We start from the raw sequence: 22,414 nt of genomic DNA, 5'->3' as shown, positions 1-22,414 counted from the left end.
CCAATACTTGGGAGTCTTTAAACGCATACGAGTGAAAGCAACTTATGAAAAAAAAATCCTAGAATAAGTGAACATTGTGTTGTGAATCTATTTCTTGAAATTAAAATAATCCATTTATCTCTATAAATAATAATTTAGCCCTACACCATTAACCAATATCTTTCCTAAGTAATGACCTTGAGCGCATACAACTCAAAGCCTGTTATTCGGACACAAGTATACCCATTTACATTTAATTTGGCATATTAAAAGAATATGACATCGTCGAATTAAACTTCTTCTAATGATGAAAGAAAGTGTTACCTACAACCAGGATTGACCTATTTTTCACACATATGAAACATTTGATGTTTCGATTCGTCACCAGAATTATCAGTGTCCCTCTTTTCAGAGAACTACATAATTTATTATGTATATTATGGTAATATGTTTATAATATTACTGCATTTAAAATATTGTCTATCAAGAAGAAGAACTTAGTCGTAAACAATATTCTTCTGACTTCTGATAGGCATTGGTCTAGTAGAAGCAATTAAACTTCCCAAGAAGGTGTTAGATATAATAATTATCAAACACCAGTCTATATAAATTTCAGACTCTGCCTAAAGAAAGGCGATTCATGGTGTAGAAAAGCCCACGAAACAAACAATGCATTTTAGTATACATATGAGCATATGAGCAACTCGGGCTCCACTAAAAACTAGGAGCATGGAACAGGTGCACTGGTAGGGTAAGTGGCCTCTGCTTTTCTAGAAATACCCGCCGAATTGTTCATAAAAAGTCATATCGGGGATAGACGAAAGAGGAAAGAAAAACTATGACACGTTGAACAAATCAGTTTTCATGGCGCAGGTGGATACACCGTAGCGATCCACGAGTTCATGATGACGACCATAAAACTTCTGTAGTGATGACTTCAATCTTGTATCAACATAACCCTAGGCCAGAAGCCTATTTGTTAGAAGTCTAGCGCGATACAAAAAAGTGTGCATAGTTTTGGAAAGCTCTGGCATAACGTATGAGTTGTGATATGAACATGCCGTACGCAGGTGCTGAAGAGATGTTGCCACAGATAAAGGAAAGTTGACAATTTAGAATGAAAAGTCATCACCTTTGTCATAAAGGTTGGTCAATAGTTTTCCTTTCCCATCGATTTCTAAGTGCAGATAATGATATTAGGCTGACCTCACAATATCTGTAGTATCCTTTATCTCAAGTTCTTTGGGGTAGATGCGATGTATCAAATCCCCGAAATTAGGATTGTTTTAAGATAATACGTGATCTACATAGCGGAAACTGAGAGTAAAGGATCTAGCTAAACGGTATTCTTTCTTTAGAATCAGATCAGCTATAAAGTCAGCCTCACAAGAGTGAAGGAATAGTTCAGCAAGTATAGGAGCACAATTTGCTCCCATTGGGATGCCGACCGTTTGTTGAAAAACGTGTCCACCATACTGGACAGATAAGTTGTCGATTAAAAAGTCCAGCATTTTGTAGATATGTTCTTCTGTATATTTGGAAGATGATTTTGGAATTATTTTTCGCAAAGTATGAGGAATATTTACATAGAACTATATATTTGTATCTAGATGTACCATCTTTTTGGAAAAAACAACGATGTAATCTCCCACTAAAATAAACCAAATCAAACCAAATCAAGGACGGTAACACTAGCAAAGTGTCAATTTCATATACAATCTAAATAATTTTTATGTCAAAAGTGCAAGAACTAAATGAGAAACTCAGACTGGTTATGTGACCAGAAACTGTCTGAACAGGAAATAAAAGTGAGTTTGGTAGGTTTTTGACATGCATGAAAGGCTGATACTTTAATCATTGTTATATTTAATTATTTCAATTTGTTCATTATAAAGAAACACATTGGCAAAGTAATATGTCTTTATAACACATTTAAAAAGGCAGAAAGAAAAGGATATTGTGATATCTTAATACATTGAACTTGCATGTTATAGATAAATAAAAGTTCAGAAAATGCAAAGTGAAACAAAATAAAAATGAAAGCCTAATATTTCTGCATTTTCTGCTAAAATGCAAAAACTGAATGTATTTTGAAACAAAACATAAGCAAGACTAACAAACAACAAGGATTAGATAATACTAATTTGTTGAGTATCTTTGGGTAGCTGCAAATCACTGCATCATTTCAGTACAAAATCAAAATAGTTCCAGGCATTGAAAAACATTTAACGATAACAAAAATGTAAAAAAATATTCATGTAACTGAACTTTAAACAGAAAGAAAAATGATGCTTTGCACAAACATGAAGGATTTGTTTTAGTTGTAAGTATTTGATAGGTAAATTTTGTTTTTGTTCGGCATATTATGTTTAAACTGCTAATAATTAGATGAGATTAGTGTGTCTTAACAAATTTCAATGTGTTAAAGTTGGCTGTTATGAATGTCTTCTCAGTCAAATGAATCATTAAAAGTATTCATTATCAGAAACCGATCAAAATAATGTCTCAACACATCCAACCCTTGGTATATTTCAACTAAGCTTGAAATGAAAAAAAAGAATGAAAAGAGAAGAAATAAAAAATCTACAAATGTCCATTGTTCCGTCGTTTATCGACGGGCTGCTGATTCTAATACAATATTAGCTAATGTTTACTTTGTAAATGTAATCTAATAACACATATTATAGACGTCTCATTATCATTCTTTATTGTAATTGCAGTACAGAAATGGAAATTTGTAAGTTTTTTACTGTCATTAGTTGAAACTTAGAGTTGAATCTTGAATCCAATATCTTTAGAACAAACGTTTCCCAAACAAAAAACATAAGCCTTTTCGAAAGCTTAATATTTCCGTGTATTTTTGATTGAAGTTGTTTGGTCTTTTCGTGATCAGCATAAAAACACATGGTCAAATCCTTTCATAGAAATGATGCACGCATATTGCCTTGTATAGCGGGGGTCTTTCATACAATCGCACCTAAAATCAAACAAGCAAAATAATGTTCTCTTGATACTAAACTTTTAAACTATGCCCGTCTGATAAATAGTCCACAGAGGAGGACTTGCTAATCTATACTGTCAAGAGATCGCCTCCAAATTTTCAGTAATGATTTAGAGAGTGGGTGACATTAGACAATTTTTTTTAAAAATATAAACTGCAAACCATACGTCCATTCAAAATCTAACATTTTCTTGTATCGGCCTTTTTACGGGATTTCGATGTTTCACTACTCAGGGTCTTCACCGTTTATTTATTCCTAAGCTATTAATACATTTATATTTAGGCAAACAGTCAGAAAAAAGTGATTTAAATACATCAATGATGATTCTTACATAGTTCTACAAAGATGACTCTAGCAACGGAGGGGGAATGCTGGCCCTTGGGGGTCTACACACTACTAAAATGCAATTTCTACTCAATCAAAACTTAAATGCCCATCTGGTCTACTAAAACATTCCAATAAGATTTTCCCATTTCACCTATACTCCCTATTATATATAATTTGCTACCTATACAACATAAGCATTAGAATTAAAATAGAATATGTCTAATGACTTTAAGGTGTTTATTGTAACATAAAAAAACCATACACTTTGGTCTTGTTATCACAAGAAAGAAAATAAATCATTAATATCTCCGTTTCTGTCTTCATGATTGAGTTTACCTATTGTTCCTAAAAACCGGTCTAGACATCATTATAATCTTTGACCTGATTGTCTGTCATTTTATTTAAAATATAAACTACCTTTACTGGATAGTTGAAATCATATCTAAGAGTAAATATGGAAATTGTAAGTAAAATAATTAATGAGTGTCCGCAATGCTGTGTGTTTCAAGTAAAGAAAATCAATTAATAACGCAGTGCACTAAATTTCTACTCAATGATATAGTTTGATAATCATATTTCTATGATATAAGACTGATGATACATAAATTGAATGAAAAGAAAAAACATGGCTTATTTCACGTTTCAAATGGTAAATTAAACGATGTTGTATCAGTTTTGTCAAGTTCTAATTCAAAAAGAAACAAACAAAAATTTGTGAAATATTCGTGCCTATATAATAACATGAGTATAATAATTAAGTTTATTAATACAAATACAGATCTATTAAAAATGAATCCGATTTTATTAAACAATATCGTACATCCCACAATCTGTGGGCGTTAGCAAGCACCTAATCAATGTATATGCTCAAACGTAGTATGAGAGATTAATTCTCATATAGGAATATTAACAAATATTTGTAATGAATATATACACAAAGCTTAGGTTTACTTTATCATTGTATTAGTTCTACTTCTAACTCTTTATCAAAATATTCAGGATGATGATTTATATTAAAATACTGTATGTAACAGGGATATTCGTAAAAATATGTCACAAGTCACGAAGCCCTTATGCTTTCTTTAGTCCCTGTTGTATAATGTAGTATTATGATTTATTTGTGCAAAATTTCTCTTAATCCCGGTGTTCGGTGGGAAAGAGATATAGTGCAACGAAAATAGTAAATACCTTCACAGTCATTAACATGCCATCAACAAGTGTAAGTCACACTTTTTAGCAAGCTCTGAAAGACCCTGACATCAACAGTAAAAACAAACGGTAACAGAACGATGACAGCTTTCCAAAACGAAATTCTAATGGTCTTCAAAGACGTAACTATACTCAATGACCAACCTCTCCTATTTGTACATGTAGACAAGCACATAAAATCTGCTGTTGTGTTAAACTAGTTTACTCTTTGCCTCACTCATCACTCTTTCGGTGATGATACGATTGTATTTAATCCCGAGTCCTACGTTATAAATTCCAAAGTTGAAGGAAGCCTTTTTAATTGCTATCTAGTATTATTATGTTTCATCTAATGTGACTTTTGCCTAAAAAGGCTCAATCAAATCAAATTACAAAAGCGATTAAAAGTTAAAACAATAACTTTCGAATTAATTCTTTTCCGATAAAACATATTTGAGCAATTCAAACCTAATACATTCAATGGTTGTTGCAGACGACCTGTCATTATATGAACCTGAAAAAGTCAATGCTACAAAATGTGACAGCGGGAATTTCAAAATTCAAATAATTTCGGACGTGTAAAAAGTAGGCGTTAAAATCTAAAACCAACATTTAGAAATTGAATCAACGAATCATCTTTTTTTCGTGGCTGTATAAGGAGGAACACTTTTTCGGAGATTTGTTCATCTGCATCATTTTTTTAATATGCTTATTGCTTCGATCATTATTTGCTTGTTCGTCTCAACTGATCGAATTCTGACTTTACCTTAACGATCACCGTTACTGAACCCATAACTACGATTGAAAGAGATCATTTTCTGGGAAAATATGATGAAAAATTGTTCCGATTCAGTGATAAGAAAAGCTTAAGGATTTTATATTATATGATATCGATTATCCGTCTGAACTTTGATCAATGTATGCATTAACAGGATGAGAAATGTTTACTGTAACGAATAGGTTTTCATTTTGCTATGGGAAATATATAAGAAACGTAGTTCATCTTAGATCGCGTTATGAGCACGGCGAAATTTGAATAACTTGCTTTGTGTCACTTCTTTTCATTATTCTTTTTGTTGGACATGGGAATTGATATTCTCTTCGTTTCACTAATTGATTTATTCTGTTAAAAGAGGAGAAGGGAACTAATACGGAAAAATTCAAGTAGAAATAATTACGCGTAGCATAGATAAATTCCATTGAACTATTTTGGGAAATCTAAAGGGATTTGATCAACGATGGTTTGACTTTTTGACTTTTGCAAAGTGAATTCAATATTGACCAAAATTTTACATTTTTATCAGGCGAAATAACTGGACTAAATGATAACAAAGAATTCTTAGTCTACCTTCCCAAGAGATCGATAGTTATATTTTCGACATTGCTTACTAACCCAGCGATTAATACTGAGATAAAAAAAACAACATCTTACAACAAAATGTATTTATCAGTTTCAGCAAAACTGTTATTTGAAAGCATGTACCGTTTTCAAAACTAAGTCGAATTCCGACCTGAAGGCGGCCAAATTATTTGACTCAAGATACAATTAACGAAAACAAAACATTCGTGACTTAAATTAATTACTTTTAAAATGTCTATGCTATTTTAATTCATTTTTTAATCTAGATCTATCACTCCACACGCTGTTTTGTTCTAAGTTTTAATGTGATTTTATTCTTGTGTTATGCAACTTTATCCAGTGAGTCTTTGGAGCCGGCTGATAAGACTTTTATAAGACTTTAAAAACATAACTTATAATTGTTTATCTGATGTACCAATGGCATGAAGAGGGTCGAATCATTGTCTTCGCAAGTTCGCACACTTCACTCATGTTGACAAGATTGTGCAGAAATTATAGGACGATTGTCCTACCAGTATTCATAAGTCAATGCTGAAAGTGTTTCATTGCAGGAATAATGCTCTTTCATTCAATGATTTATACGATACGCTTGATTGATTAGAGAACTGTTTATTTCTAATCAATCCTTATTTTAACATTCGATCTAAAATATCATTTTTAAATTTTGTTTTAATTTTGCTTCAAAAAACTGCAATGTAACTTAAAATAAACGTCAAATAACTTTGAAAAACATCGAAACGTGTAAAAGCTTCCAACATACCAAATGTGCACATTTAATGCATTTTTACAGGAGTGCAATCTTACTATCTGTTAAATAATTTTAATAGATGTGGTATGAGGTCATTGGCACGACGGAAAATATTCATGAGTTTTTGATAAAATCTCTTGCGTTGGTATAGATGACGTCAAAATGCTGATTAAGTCAATATGGGTCGAAGACATAAAACGCTATTACCATAGATATGTCTTATTGTTTTATATCATAATCATGTCTTTTTGGGGACAAACTTAATGATAATATTCTCATAAACTATTTTATCTATAATGGCTCATGTACGAAAAAAAATCACAAATTCCTTACGTAAATTCGAAAAATAGAACATCACAAGATATGACAGAGTTTTGGCTTTAAAACGATGGATCAAATGGTACGTAAACTTTGGTCTAATTTCTTTACTAAAATGTAACTCACTGCAAGTTTAGTCTTCGTATAGTATCAGAAGTACCCTTTATTTTAACAGAATATAGATATTGAATCCCAAACATACTCATGTTAACCTATACTAATTTACAAAGAAGCACAGGTCATTTTCCTTCTTTCGATTTTGCTACATGTGTGATTAATTAGATTTGTCTTATTATGAGGCCCGAAACGCATATCAGGCGACATATTTTTATTGCAATGTTTCGTACTATTGTCATCATTATTATTATCTTTTTCAAATGATTTTGGAAGGAGTTTTCAGTGAGAATCGCTGAAAGGAATGAACTGAAACGTGGTCAAAGGTAAGTTTCATTGAGATAGGTAATCATTTTTGGCCGGAAAATGGCTATCGTTTTAATGGAAACGCAAGAAGTCATTTTGTAGAACTTTGTAATATCTCATATATCTAGCTATGGATAAAACTTGAAATATAGTACGATTGTAGAGTTCAATGAGCCTAATCAAATAAAAAAATAAATAAATAAACAAAAATAACTTTAGAGCGGATTTGTAGTCAAAACAAAATGTTTGTACATAATACAATTTCGTCTACCCCAGACTTTGCTTTTTATGAGCAACTCGGTGGGTGTTTGTAGAAAAGCAGAGGACGCTTACCCTACCGGTGCACCTGGTCCATGCTCCCAGTTTTTAGTGGAGTCCGAGTTGCTCAACTGCTTTTGTTACTTTGTATGCATTATTTTAGTTACTTTATGTTTTTTGTTGTGTATGTCTGTTTTCCATGTCTGGTCTTTGTCCCTGGATTACATTCTTTTGATTACCGCCAGAACCTTGGTTCCCTTGACTACTCTTTGATCATACAACGTTCATGTAACAAAATTAAAAAAAATATAGGATGAAACTTCGTAAAAAAAACGCATATTATTTTAATAAATTTGTTGATAAATTAATATTCACATTTAAACCTGTCTATAATGACCTTTCAAGGGCAATTGATAAAAATGTTACAATAGGCAGTGGGTCTTTATACAGAGGTAATCGAGATTTACAAGCAGAATATGTTGCCTTCAGTAAGGTATTAAAAACAATAACATGGGTTATTTATTTATTTATGGTCTTTACATATATTTTATTTTCAATATGATGTTATATTCGTAACAGTGTTGATTTTACATTTAAAACTTTCTTTTTACCATAAGATTTTCCGGAATTGAATTTCCATTCGGTAAACTCAGCAATACATCGTTTTCATATATTTCTCAACAATCATCTCTCAATCAACATTTCTTCAATGTAAAATCTACAATGAATCAACACGCTTTTGATTGAAAGAAAGGGGAGAAGTTACTTGCAGAATAATGTCTGGTACTGACAAACTGAGAAACGAAATGAACGAAAACATAATAATTTTTTTTGTTGGTTAGTTGGTTAAATTGACTTTGTAACATGCATGCTGTGTGATTAAAATTGCATTATGTACACAATATTTGTTATGACCATTAATCTATAAACATCTAATATATTAATAAGTTGTCTGTTACCAGTGCAACGAAAAAACCGAAAATTTCAATGAAACCGAAATTCACTTTTCTCACGGCCATAATTTTTAATTAAAAGAACCATTTAAATGAAACTAATATGATCTGATGCTTCTCATCACAACCTAGAAAAAGGAAAATAATGCATTCCGCCGAAATTCCGTTATTTTCAAAACACTTACTGCCTGATTCTTACAGAGGCTAATACTTTAATTCAGAAGCTCTGTTTCGACCAGTAGCTCCTGTTTCTTACAAGCAATATTGTTCGCCGCAGGTAAAATCCAGGAAAAAGAACAACATGCATTATAAACGAAAGTCTTTGTCAAATACGAAACGGAAACGTCATACCGTTAGGTACCCATCAATATACCATCGAATTTAACTCATCTAACAATATCATAAAAACAATTTCAAACACTTTTTCATGACTATGGTAATTACCAATTTACTTTGAGATAGAAATAGTTTTATTGATACCTGACGGTAATTCTGTTTTCATATTCTGTATATACTTCTGTAACAAAAAAGTAAACATAGCAAACATACACACTGTATATATCAGATACTTAATAGAAACTTGATTGGTGGGATAAGTTGTTTTTGTTTTATACTTGAACGCTTTTGTCAAACGGTTTTAAATTCTATGATTTTGGGAAAAAGGTTGTGAATAACCTAGTAAATGCATTTGATCAGATTGGAAAAGAACAACATTACGTTTACGTTTTTGTATGTTCCGATTTTTCATGCTCGGTCAGAAACAACGTCTGGTGTTCAAAATTTACCCTGAACACTATAGGAAGCCCTCTCAGAGAATACAAAATCTTGGGACAGTTGGTTAGAAGTAAGCAATATTACGCGACGTTATCCCATTTTCAAACGACGTTTCATTTCAATAATGTACACGAATTTCTAAAGGTCTGTCCAATGTTGAGCATGTCGAAACTCAATTAGGTCATCACAAAAGGCTTATATTCACATCTTTGATGGTTGAAATGATTATGTTCCAATTATGTTTGAATTAATTTCTCAAGTAATTATTACATGGCGCCATATTCTAATTTATCGTAAAATTTACATGAACTGACTTCCCAACAAATACATTTCACGAACAAAACACATTTATCATGAACATAGGAAACTTCGTGTACTTTATTCTTACTTGTTTTGAAAATTATATGGCGACAATTTCAATAAAAAGGTAATTTGAACATCACAAATTATCTTTCAAAAGAACTGTAAATAAAATGTCCAACATTTTTTTTTGTTAACGTGGTTCAACAACAAATTGAAACGTTACTTGAATGGTAATATTAAAGTCTCGAACTACGTGCAGTGTTTACAGCTCCAAAACAAGAAAAAAAAACACTATCCATAACTCTCTCTCTCTCTCTCTCTCTCTCTCTCTCTCTCTCTCTCTCTCTCTCTCTCTCTCTCTCTCTCTCTCGATTACAGTCTATAAGTTATTAGAACTTTTCTGAAGGTCAATTGTCGGATTCCAATTGCCATGATAAAAAAAAATATTACAAAAAATTTTTGTCATCTTTAGCCATGTTTTTGGATATTCAATTCTGATTTGTTTTTATGACGAAGGCAAACACAAAAGTTCGAATATACAAGAGATAAAATCAGCAAATAATAAATTATACAGACAGATTACTTTGATCTGGAATCAATGATCTGTTTTAATAGACGCTCAATTAATTGATAATTTTTTAATGACTAAATGAAGAGGGTTTGTATATTTCAATTGATAACTTAGATTAATAATGTCTTTACAATAGTTAAAAAATGAAAAGAAATTCTAAAGATGCATTAAATTTTCCAATTCGGAATAAAGGTTTATATGACATATCCAATAAAGTACTAAGCCTTCAATCATTGTTCAGTAAATTTTATGGATTTTCTCTCATTGTTTTTTTACCTTTGGGACACATTAACCTCTTCTATCACATTAAAGAACCTCTTTATCCAGACATTAAGGACGTGCTAAGCGTTTAAACACATCCGAGCAAAACAAACAAGACTTTTTACAATCACTGTCAGGTATATTGATTTCATACTGATTCTGTTTAAACGACAGACACTCATACTGTTACCTAACCTCGTCAATTGTATCTCATTAACTTTCACATCGATACGTTAAAAAGCAACATATATATTTTACCAATTGAGATACAGTTGTTGAATTTGTATAAATGTGAAACAAAAATGTTTCCCGAGTAGATATTGAAAACGATTAATCTTTCTGCTCATTGATTAGTTCAATATAGAAATGCTTATATTCAAATGATTTTCTTCAATTAATTGACGTCCTAATCAAATCTAATACTAAAATATATTAATTACTGTATGGGCCTCCTTGGTGTATTCAAAATTAATAACTGATTGAAATAAGTAATTACATTATTGTATTTGGAAACGACCTGGAAGATATTTCGCAATCCAAGTGTTTTCTTCACTAGGATCACGTTGCTATGGAAACTGTGAAATCAACAATATATCGAAATGACAACAGTAATGATTTAGATGAAATCACGTGATTCACCATACGGCTCTTAGATCCGTATTTATATTAGATATACACACAACAGGTATATATCGGGAAAATATTAATCTACGGAAAAATAGATATTTTTTTCTTTGGTATTACGATGTGATGTTGATTTTAAAAATGGAATAATACAGATCTTGTTTTAACGTCGTTTTCAATTGAGGGATTTTTTAATATATAAAACTGTAAGTTCCTTTTACGGATAAATTTTAAAAATGAGAAATACAGTGACCTCATTAGGAATATATGAAAATGAAAATCATAAATTGTGAATGTGGCTGTTATTTCTATTACTTCTCAGGTAAGTGTCATATAGTTAAAACTAGAAAGTTCTACTCACTATCACTATAATGTAGAAAATATAACAGTGACAATAAGTAAAATTAAAAAGAAAAACACAACTTTGGAGACAACGATATTGACCTTAAATTTAATTTGATAACAAATTTAGATATGGCTACATACATAATGTATTGTTTGATAAGCACTGCTGAGAAATGTTATTATAACATTAATTCACATTTGTTCTAAGTTTTTTTTTATCTTGTTTGGTTGCAAAAAGATTAAATGATTGCAGAAAATGCTCGAACATGTAAACCTAATAGAAATACATTTATAATTTAAACGACATCGGAATAACCGACATACAAATCTACGAACTTGTAAAATTCTGATTATTATCATGAATTTGTAGATTAAATTGCATCATTTATTATTCATTTCACGATATAATGTATATTTTCTAGGAATGAAATCGAACTGTGTCATAAAGCAAAAGTAGTATTTACTATATGGTGACAATGCCATAATGTTACATGTTGTTATTCGAACAAAATGTGTGTGTCTATGATTACTATTTTTGTTTAAGGTCAGTGGCCTAATTCATCGTATTTTGCGTGTACAATAACTTTTCATGTTGTAAATTTAGTGAGATCAGTGTTCTTTTACTTTCATTACTAACAGATAGATTGATCCTATAATCATCCTTAATAACCCTTCTTGATGGATACATATATATCAGAAAATACATTTGCTTACAATTCTACTATAAGAATACAAGAGGTACTTTAAAAAAAAAAAACAAGTTATTGAAATATCAGACATGTAAATGTTGACGAATAAAATTTAAGACATGTTAAATGGAAAAAAGAATTGCAAATAAAACCAATATAGAAATATGAAATATATGATTGATTGATTGATTTTAAGGGTTTAACGCCCGAGCAGCAATATTTCAGCTATATTCAGGCGATGAAATATACGATATGGGTATGATATGGATATGGAATTTTGCTAAGGACAAAGCTATAAAATTCACAGTGACTAAACATCAAAGCTCGTATTCTAACAACCGATAAAATGTTGGTTTGATATAATAGTTTTTTTCCCAACTGTTACACGTAGATCTTAACTGATAAAGGTTATTTCATTATAATACTACAATTGTGTTGAAAATAAAATTTAGTGTGTTTTAAGTTGTGATAAGGTTAAAAAGATTTGAAAACGAATAAATAAAGGAAAATGAAACAGGATTTGATTAATTGTTTAAAAGCAAAGCAAGTAATAGTATTTAATAAATGAAAAAATAAGCAATCAGCCTCAGAAGAAATAATTGATCGTGTATATAAGCATCGTATTTTTTTCTAGAAACTATCCCCATTTTAAGATTAAGTACAGTCAATACCAGTAACTTTCTAAAAGTACGATGACCGGTTGCTGGCCGACTTAATCAGTTTTTTTTTCACTTATGTCCTTTGTATTTATGTCTGTGCTGATTTGTCTATGCACCCACCATCTTTTATTTTATTCCTAGAAACTGTGATGTAGAAGATACTATTTCTTGTGATCAAACTCTATGGCGATGAGACGTTTTACGAGTTTCTTATATATTATGACTTCTTTTGCTATATAAGGAGGTGGACCTAGGGTAAGGGACATAAATTTTGAAATCAGTAATATGTATCGCAAAGCCTATCAAGCTTTCATTTGAAGCAGAATGAAATCAGTCCAAGTTACTTCGATGCTTACATGAAATTGATGTAAAATGCTGAATACAAACATTGCAATGATTTGTAAGAGTGGTGTCCCTTACTCTTAACATTCCTCGTTAAGTGTACAGTAAGTCATACTTTGGTCCTTTTAATCGGCCTTGTATACCATACATCATTACAGAATAACTTAGTCAATATCATGTTGTTTATTAGGCACAAGTATTAGTAAAGTTTGGGCTAAACGGGCAAAACCTAGAACTTGCATCTCAAAAAGCCTACTCTTACACCATACTTGTCCTCTTAAGAAAGTATTATCTTTTCAAATGACCACTTGTGATATCTGTATCGCTTGAGATGGTTATTGTTCTTTAGAATATAGAGAATTTAGGATAATGACAGAGTTATTCGCCCCGATATGTTCATTTTGAGTGAAATTATGAAATTATACCTCATACCACCAAACAAATATGGACATGTTTTCCTGATTCTTTTATTCAGATGTATAAATTGTTAAATGACACTGTCAAAGTAATGATTATTTCCAAACATATTTCAACCACTGCTTGTTTAGTATTGAGACTTACATTTAACATGTACGGAAGTATTACAGTTTATTTAAGGTATAAATAGTAAACAAAGTCCGAACGTTTTCATTATTTTAAAGATTTTTATCAAAGCATTTTCGTATATGTGTGGGAGGTTTTATTGACGCAGCTACATGTATTTGTTAGCTGCATTTATAATTCTATATAATTATACCTCACACCAGTCATGATATACTAGCTAGATAACTTTGAATAAATCTTACCATAACAACTTAAGACCCGAATAGAAAAACTTGAATTTATTAATTCATTCTGTTACAGGTTTGTTTAAGTCTCGATCAGTTGCATAAAATTATGGCCGTTGGTGTTTTACATTGTTCAATCTGGAGAAATATGCCAAACAAATTAATTATGTGCATTATGTTTTGTGTTTTTGTTTTTCCTTTGTTTCAATTTAGTGTCAGACTCTGTATGAATTAGGCAGTGGGTGAAACATGGTATGAACAAACCCACCAAGTTTATTTGGACAATTTGCATACCAAGAATCTGGAAAAAAATGTTCCTTATCACTTTGGTAAATTGAGTTATAATTTCATTGAAAAACATAAAAAATGTACATTTCAAGGGTAGATAACTCTGTCAAAAACCTGATTTTTCTAACATTCTATTGAAAACTTTCTGAGCAAATCCGGAACTGCAGAGATCATATTGTGGCCTTTTCAAATAGAGAATGCATCCTTAAGAGAAATTATATTGTCAAATCGACGGGTTTTTGACGTGCATGTTTCTGATTTTTCCCATTTTTCCTGATTCTTACAAAAACTTACCTTTAAGCTTTTGCTATAATTATGTTTATAATTGCATCAGTAATTATTTGTAGAAACAAGAATATTCTGACAAATGAACTGAATATCATCAGTAGTGCAAATATAGATTCGACTTCATGACGTCATCGATACTAAAATTCAAGCAGTGACCGTTTTCTATAACCTGAAATTAGCTCATGAATATAAAAAAATGGTTTTAATTTGTTTTGAGTGTATTTAAATTTTTTTTTGCATTTTGACCTAAAATAAACAATATTTAAGCTTATCAGTCCACTTCTTAAAACTCTTCCTATGATATGCGTTTATAGTTCGAAGTAAACTTTAAACATAATCCATACTTACAATTTTTGTTACCTTGAAACGTAAGTATCTTACAATTTACCATTCTTTCATATATAAAATAACATTTAAGTATAAAAACCATTTCCCCCTTTTCAATTGATTTACAAACAAATAGTTTAGAAATCAGCGAAGGTTGAAATTAGATTTCACGGAGTGACTTTCTTCAATATATCATAGATGTCATCGCACCAGATTGCATTGAAATCCTATCTAGATTTAACTTGAGGCAAATATTATCACGCTGTTGGTGGAGCTTACTATTATTACCTCTTAAGGAGTTTGTTGCTTTTCCAATTTTTGGTAATAATCCACAGATGTGTATAATATTTGGGGTTTGGATCAACATCTGTTAACTATTTTAGTATTGTAAAAGTGTTTCGGAATCTGACACTATCTCATTAATAGATCAATTTTATAGTGATAGATTATAAAAAGTCAAAACGTGCAAAACATTTATCGAATAAATATCCGGTATGGGTGACTAACCAAAATGTGACAATAAATGACACGTAACGAATAGATTGGTCGAGTTTGCCATAACTGAAATGACTTCTCTCAATGTTTTTAATTTTCAAATTTGTTTTGCTTTTCTTAACAAAAATCTTATGTTTGAGACTAGCGCATGAGTATAATAAGTCTCTCATGACGTCAGAGCACTCCAACGTTTTAAATTTATTTTAAACCTAAAATCAGATGAAATATTTCACTATTTCACTTTAACAATAAGTAAAATGTAAATTTTAATTTCAAATCGTCACATAACGTATTGCAGGTAATTCTTATACTGCATCTTAAAGAAGGAATATCGTTTGAGTCCACTGAATGTCTTGGTATTGACCACACAATACATATTGCAGCTAATATGTTATGCTACATCTTAATGAAGGAATATCGTTTGATTACACTGAATGTCGTCGTATTGACTACACATCACATATTGCCACCTATCCATATACCTCAATATTATGTTACATTTTCATGGTAAATAAGAAATATGGTGTGATTATGCTTCATTTTGTGGTATTGACAATGTTTTACAAATTCAAACTAATCACTCCCTAACAAACTTCTGCAAATTCATCAAATCGTTATAAAAACGAAAATATTGAACGCTGGCCATATGTGACCCTCAGTATACGAGAAATCTATTGTTTTGTTTAATTCCTATGAAACAGCGTTTGTAAAGGAATAGCTAACTTTATATAAAATGAAAATTGATTATTAATTGACATACTTCGTAGGTAAAATTTCGCAAATATCCACAAGATAGCCGACGCATCATAATTTCACTTCTGAGTTTCTACATTTCTTCAAGGAGTTATGGAGTTTTTTTTATAAATCCTTGATTTCTTTCAAGAAAATAGCACATGGCAGGCAACTATAAATTTTCAACACAGTTTTTTTTCGAACGCAATTTCAAACTTTCAATACAGTTTTTATGAACGCCACTAAGTTATCAGTATTTGGTCAATCGGGAATTGCTATCAGGAGACTTGCGTTTTCATAGAAGAGCGTCCTTAATGTCAAAGGGTAAAAAGCGAAACTATACTGACAGCGTCGAAATAACATATAGAACATCAAAGAAGATAAGGATTATTGACGAATTCATTGGCAGTTTACCAAGCTTAAGTGCATCTTTTCTATAAAGTGATTATCAACACTGGTTACGGTTTATGTTGTATTCTGTTAACACTTTTCAGTTTCAATTTTACAAATTAAATTCTTTAATTCTCAAACAAAAATGTGTATGTATTTTTATTTATATTGTTCACATTAATATACAGCATGTTAAATCTTGTGTATTTCTCTATTTGCATTGCGTAGTAATTGTTCACTAGTTTTCACATTTGTTTACAGCACAAAGCCAGATTTTGTTTTCATATTTTCTATATACAAGCTTAAAATTTTACCTCTTAGTTGTTAAAGTGCCTGATTAGTAAAAGTGGGAGAAATTTGGCTATCACTTAGCTCTTTCATAATTCTATACACAGTAATTGACCTCGTAGGAACAGTGCCTGATTAAAAGTTAATTTTGTTTCTAATGTAGCGTTTTTTAAAGGTCTATTGTTCGCAGCAAGGATGAAACGGTAAGTTTTACCCAATTTTACTAACTTTGAAACAGATGTTTGCTCCATAATGGTTGCTATTCTGTGTAATACATAGGCTGCGTCTTTTCAAAAACATAAAAAAATTAGTCTTATTAAAACCGAAATAGTTCATGGAGACTGATGACTCCATGATTCATTCAATTACCACCAGCTGGCCATTTATGTCATTAGTTTACCCCGCGCTGTGGTGTATATAGACCATTGTACCGGAAGCTTACAGGCAATCCTAGTGGCTTATTCTATGGATTCTTCTTTTATATCTATGCAAATTTGATTTACTAATTATGTTTATATAAGGGGAAAAATTATATGACAAATGTCGTAACATTTGATCACTTCCTGTATCAGGGTTAATAATTAAGTCATATAAGCCATTTATTTATGAAAATGCAAGGACAGATCCAGAAGTTTCTAAAAATTGTATTTAATGGGGCGAAGTTCCAAGCGATTTGTGCTCATATTTTTTTCTGCATGAAAAAACATTTTTATGATTTTATAATTTTCATAAACCTATGTTTATGTTACAGATTTTGCTATTAAAATACGCAATGGAATATAATCAATGGCACATATCACGAAAATGAAATGTGTTTGTACCATTATTTTATTTATTTTTTGTTTTGTTTTTGTTTTTGTTTTTGTTTGTTTTTGTTTTTGTTTTGTTTTTGTTTGTTTCTGTTTATCTGTCTGAACTAAAATATAATAATTTATTTAAAAAAATACATTTCGGATGACTATATATATTTTAACTGGATTTGAATAAGTGATATTGCAATAATTACATGCATGTAGTCTTATTCAATTTACTCCTATACGTAAATGAACATTGATGACTATCTAATATAACCGCCGATGATTTACATGAAAAGTAAGCATATTTTCTTTCCTTTTCTGAAATGTTTAAAAATAATACATGTTTACGCAGTATTCAAATTTAACAACGTCTTTTATTTTGAACTGTACCATTAAATGTCATAAATGAATGTATAGTAATCAACTTTGACGATATCTGAATATCACTTACAAGAGAATACGGGTATTATTACAGAAGGGATTGTTATTCGTAAGAGTATTTCGACATTTACTCAGTGTTTAAGCTGCTTTCGCTGTCATTTTCTTAATTTTTTTTGCATTATTTCCACTAAATTGTACTTTTCCTGTATAATTTCATTTGATATCTTCAAAAAAATGCATTAAAGTCATGAATAGGTGTTGTTGCTTTTGTAGGTATTATCGACATTTATTGCTTCAATTATATTACTACAAACTCATTTTATTGAAGCAGCGCTAAATTCAGTAGAATAAAAACTGAACAAATTTGACATCTAAAGCAGCTTTAAATGCCTTAAAACCAATAAGACGCTTATGATTTCTTAATCCCAAATTTGGTTTTATTGGAAATCCTTCAGTACGCCTCAAAGAAACTGTTTTCGATAATAAGAGTGTAAATGAAAGGTGGACTTAAAATATGGTTGTGTTCTACTACTGAACAAAAAAAAACAGGAATATTTCCCGCCAGAACTTTAACACTATATCCAGGCAAAAATATTTCACGATTTATAGCAGATCCAAGGGAATGAACACAGAAGGAGTTGTTTTAGGACGTCACAAACGAATTTGAACAGTTATTTTTATTATCTTGAGATATGATGAATCACTCCTGCCTAGTTTTTAAACAGACTCATACTTTATTATATGATACAAATACTTAAACGAAGTAGTAATAATGAAAGTACAAACGAGTAGCAATTCTTGGACTAGAAAACGCAAGCAACACACACATTTTATCACACAAACAACAACATGTAAAACACAAAAAACTAAAAAAAAAAACGAAAAATGTCTACAGATCAGATCACACTAAAACCGGGAATTAACCCATGTGGTCTGCAAAGGTAATCAGTTTCTTAATTATGTATTCTTGGAATGTTGTACAAAAAGCAAGTGTTTTTGATTTTTACACTTAATTTGTGATTCTTTTATTAAAATGTTTAATGTGTATGTCAGTTTGGTGGTTGTATTGTTGGTATTTTGTTGTTGTTTGTTTTTTTGCTTTTGTTTTCTTTTTCTTTTTGTTTTTTTTTTCTTGTCGTTTTGTTTACTAATTCCTTTTATTTATTTTACCGCAAGAATGTATCAAGGGGTAAAGTTATTACTTGTACTACAATAAAACAGAAATTTATTGAGGTTTAATATTGATCAAAATGTTAATTGCTCATTGTTATATCCGTAATGAACCACAGACTTTAATGAATGGACTTAAGTTCCTCGATAGTAGGAAAGTAGTCTCCTTATTAATAGTTACGAAGATCTCTTTCTTTGTTTTTGCAACAATGTACTGTCTCGTTTACAATGCTGATATTTGTGGTGATGTTTATAATACTCGGTAAATTATCGATATTTTGTCATTTTCACGTACTCGTTTATATCAGAAACCTAATAATCGGTTTTTTTTTTTTTTTGCATAATTATGTTCATTGTTGCAAATCTGGTTCTATTTTGTTTTTATTATGGAAACACTTTGAGTGTTGTCTCTGTTCTAATTAAGAAATCCCTTTTACGTCTTGGTTGTTTTACTTTTTCATAAATATGCTATGTGTATATAGTGATCGGAAACAGAACATTGGCTGTACCAAATCAGGAATTTCTAGCCCCTGTTTGTTTTGTGTCGTTTTAACTATAAGTTTACTTTATGTTACTGGAAATTATAGAGGCAACAATTTCGCTGTACCTGTGAGAAATGTTCGGGCCAGCTGCAGCTTACCAATTGGCGTGAGGGTTTCCTCGTCGTTCATTAAAGACCTTTGGGTTGCCGAATGGTGGCCCTTTTCATCCCAGTGGAGCGGTAGTCTCTTTGACGTATTTACCATAAGCATTCTCCTAAAATTGAGCTATTTTGACAGCATGTAATATACTTCGTTATTTCTATTAAAACTGTTTTTCATACATATACCTGTATGTGAGTTGTATATAAAAAAAATAGGGGGTTGTTCTTAATATGATTTTTGGCTTTGCCTATGAAGGACGGCGCTCTTTCTTTGTTTACGGTGCACCGCCATGTTACTATTGGCGAAGCTCATTCGGTGAGGTGGATGTGGGAAATCAGAATACATTCCATTCCTACACAGGCAAATTATCATTAAATAAATAGATAAATATACAACCGTGTCCACCGACGTATTAAAAGACAAACCAGTGCCTCCATACTTGCTCAATCGTATACTTTCGTGTCGACAAATTTCGTCTTTCGTCAGAATATTTTTTCGCCTTTCATAGTTCTGGTCTTAGATTCTACATATATAGGAAGTCTTATCTCTTATCTCTTTTTTTTTTGTTAATGGTTTTAGGCGTTTTTTTTTTTGTTTTTTTTTTATTTTTGTTTTTTTTAATTTTTTTATTTTTTTTTTTTTGCTGTAATTTAATTTGAAATAAATCACCAAATCTTTACCACATTTCTGTTACATCATATCTCTTTTACAAACGGAATGAATATCGAAATTTTATTTTTGGGGGGATCGGTTAATTAAAAATATGCAGCAACTCAAAATAATTAAGTAATTTCATAAAGAAACAGTGCGTAACTAATGTAATATTTGCGTTCCATTAGCAAAGTAGAACTAAAAAGGTTTTCACTCATTTTTGGATAACGCAAGGACAATCACTTTAACTGCTTAAATAACGGCAATGCACATGTACAAATCAATTCTATAGAATTTTACAACTACTTGATATTCCATTAAAGATTTTTTCAAAGCTACTCAAATTTACATTCGGTAATATATGTTTTTCAGTGGAGTGCTGACCTTTTGCTGACCAACTTGCGTCATGTGGGTTAATAGTGTAATGTCATCAAATTGTTATGATACCCCCACCTTGAACTCTTTACAAGCACCAATCACTATCGCATATTTCTACGACAGAACAAATTATTTTTATGTAATTAAACTTCAATTGACAAGCGACACAGTTGGTTTACTTGCAATCAACTATATTTATCAGAAATTCGAACATTCTTGAATATTTTCAGTAAGCTTCCGATTCCATATTTAGTGAATTTTAGAATTAACTTTCACGTTTTTTATGTGATATATGACTTGTTCACTTTGTATTTTTAACTCATTAAGTCCCCGGCTGTAGATGAATGACTAACGTTTTAAACCAATCTATTCCAGTTTTTACCACTCATGTCATACATTTTGTTAAACGCAGAGTTGAGTCACGGAAATAAAATGAAAGAAGTGTTTCGTTTCGGAGCTCCAAACTGCGGTAAATTCGCTTCCACCGTTTTTTTTTTTGTTTTTTTTGTTTTTTTTTTTTTGGGGGGGGGGGGCTGAAGACAGATCATTCAAAATTCTCAACAAGTATTCAATTTGTTTAACAATCGTATAACGTCACATATATTTTTTTACTTTCGCTTTGCAAATCTGACATTAATTCATTTTCATAGGGTTTTTTAATACAGCATGTAGAGTGTATTTGTACGTAAAACATTTATCTGAGCTTGGAGTGATCATTTCATAAACATATGACAGTGATATATTTAGATGAATAGCAGGACAATCGATCAAGTTTTTGCACGATACAACGACGAAAACTGTATATCACAAAAGATTTAAATTTATAATCTTACATTTTTTTTTCTTTTTGCTTTGAAAGGTTTAACTCAGAGATGATTACGGATTTTGCATTTTCTATCAATTAAAGTTAAAATTGTTTTAATGCGTTCTTAATTTCTAAGAGTATAAAATAATGCTACCTTCTTTTCAAGATATTATCATGCTATACTTCACAACTTCATATTAGTGAATAAGAAATACCAATCATAAATATTGCAAATTATTTTATGCTTAACACATTTGTCAAGTAGTAACCTCTCATCATTAGCATTAGATTAAAATATTGAACTATCGATTGAAACGATTTTTTACAAGAATTCAATTCAATTCAATTATTTCAGAATTAAAAGCCAAATCCAGCCGTGAAAAGATCCACTTTTACAATACAAAATTGAATTTGGAATATTATGACGTTTGTTGTATAATATTATTCAAGTCCGACACCTCCAATTCTAGGACACTGATCACGTCTCAAAATAGCAGGTTGACAGTGATAAAGCGTTAAAATTGTATTAGATACTAATAAGGTTGTTTGACCGCATTGGTCATATTGTATATCCCAGGGACTAGATGAGAATGTCGCAGTTTCTTATTCCTAGATTTTTCTAAATAAAAAAAAAGAGAGTGTCATTAAGACCAGTACCAATATGGGTTAAACTTTCCACCAAATGGGGTATGGGGCAACTGAGATTGCGACATTGAGCATGGGGCGTATGATATTAAAGAAATGAACTTAGGGCCAGGTACGTGAAAAATTGTTTCTTTTCGGTATAAATTGGTGATAAACAAATGATACTTTAGTTTTAAGTGCTAATATATTATATTAAATTAAAACAATTGATAAATTAGTTACATGTATAATCCATGTTAATTACATA

The 22,414-nt window shown here is 30.8% G+C and overlaps 1 protein-coding gene across 2 annotated transcripts in view; it reads left to right on the top strand.

Moving 5' to 3' along the window:
• The first annotated feature begins 11,057 nt into the window (after positions 1-11,057).
• Positions 11,058-22,414, top strand: part of LOC148605150 (cyclic nucleotide-gated channel alpha-3-like) — a 67,663-nt gene continuing 56,306 nt past the window's right edge. The window contains exon 1 of one of the 2 annotated variants that reach the window (XM_088548904.1): positions 11,058-11,147. The gene's annotated coding sequence lies outside the window, so the exon portion shown is untranslated. The other variant, XM_088548903.1, reaches the window with a different exon arrangement.

The sequence above is a fragment of the Perna viridis genome, chromosome 10, assembly GCF_037379345.1.
Source record: "Perna viridis isolate PV_CMFRI_1.1 ecotype Kerala chromosome 10, ASM3737934v1, whole genome shotgun sequence".
Lineage (NCBI taxonomy): Eukaryota > Metazoa > Mollusca > Bivalvia > Mytilida > Mytilidae > Perna > Perna viridis.
This window is presented reverse-complemented; position numbering and strand designations above follow the sequence as displayed.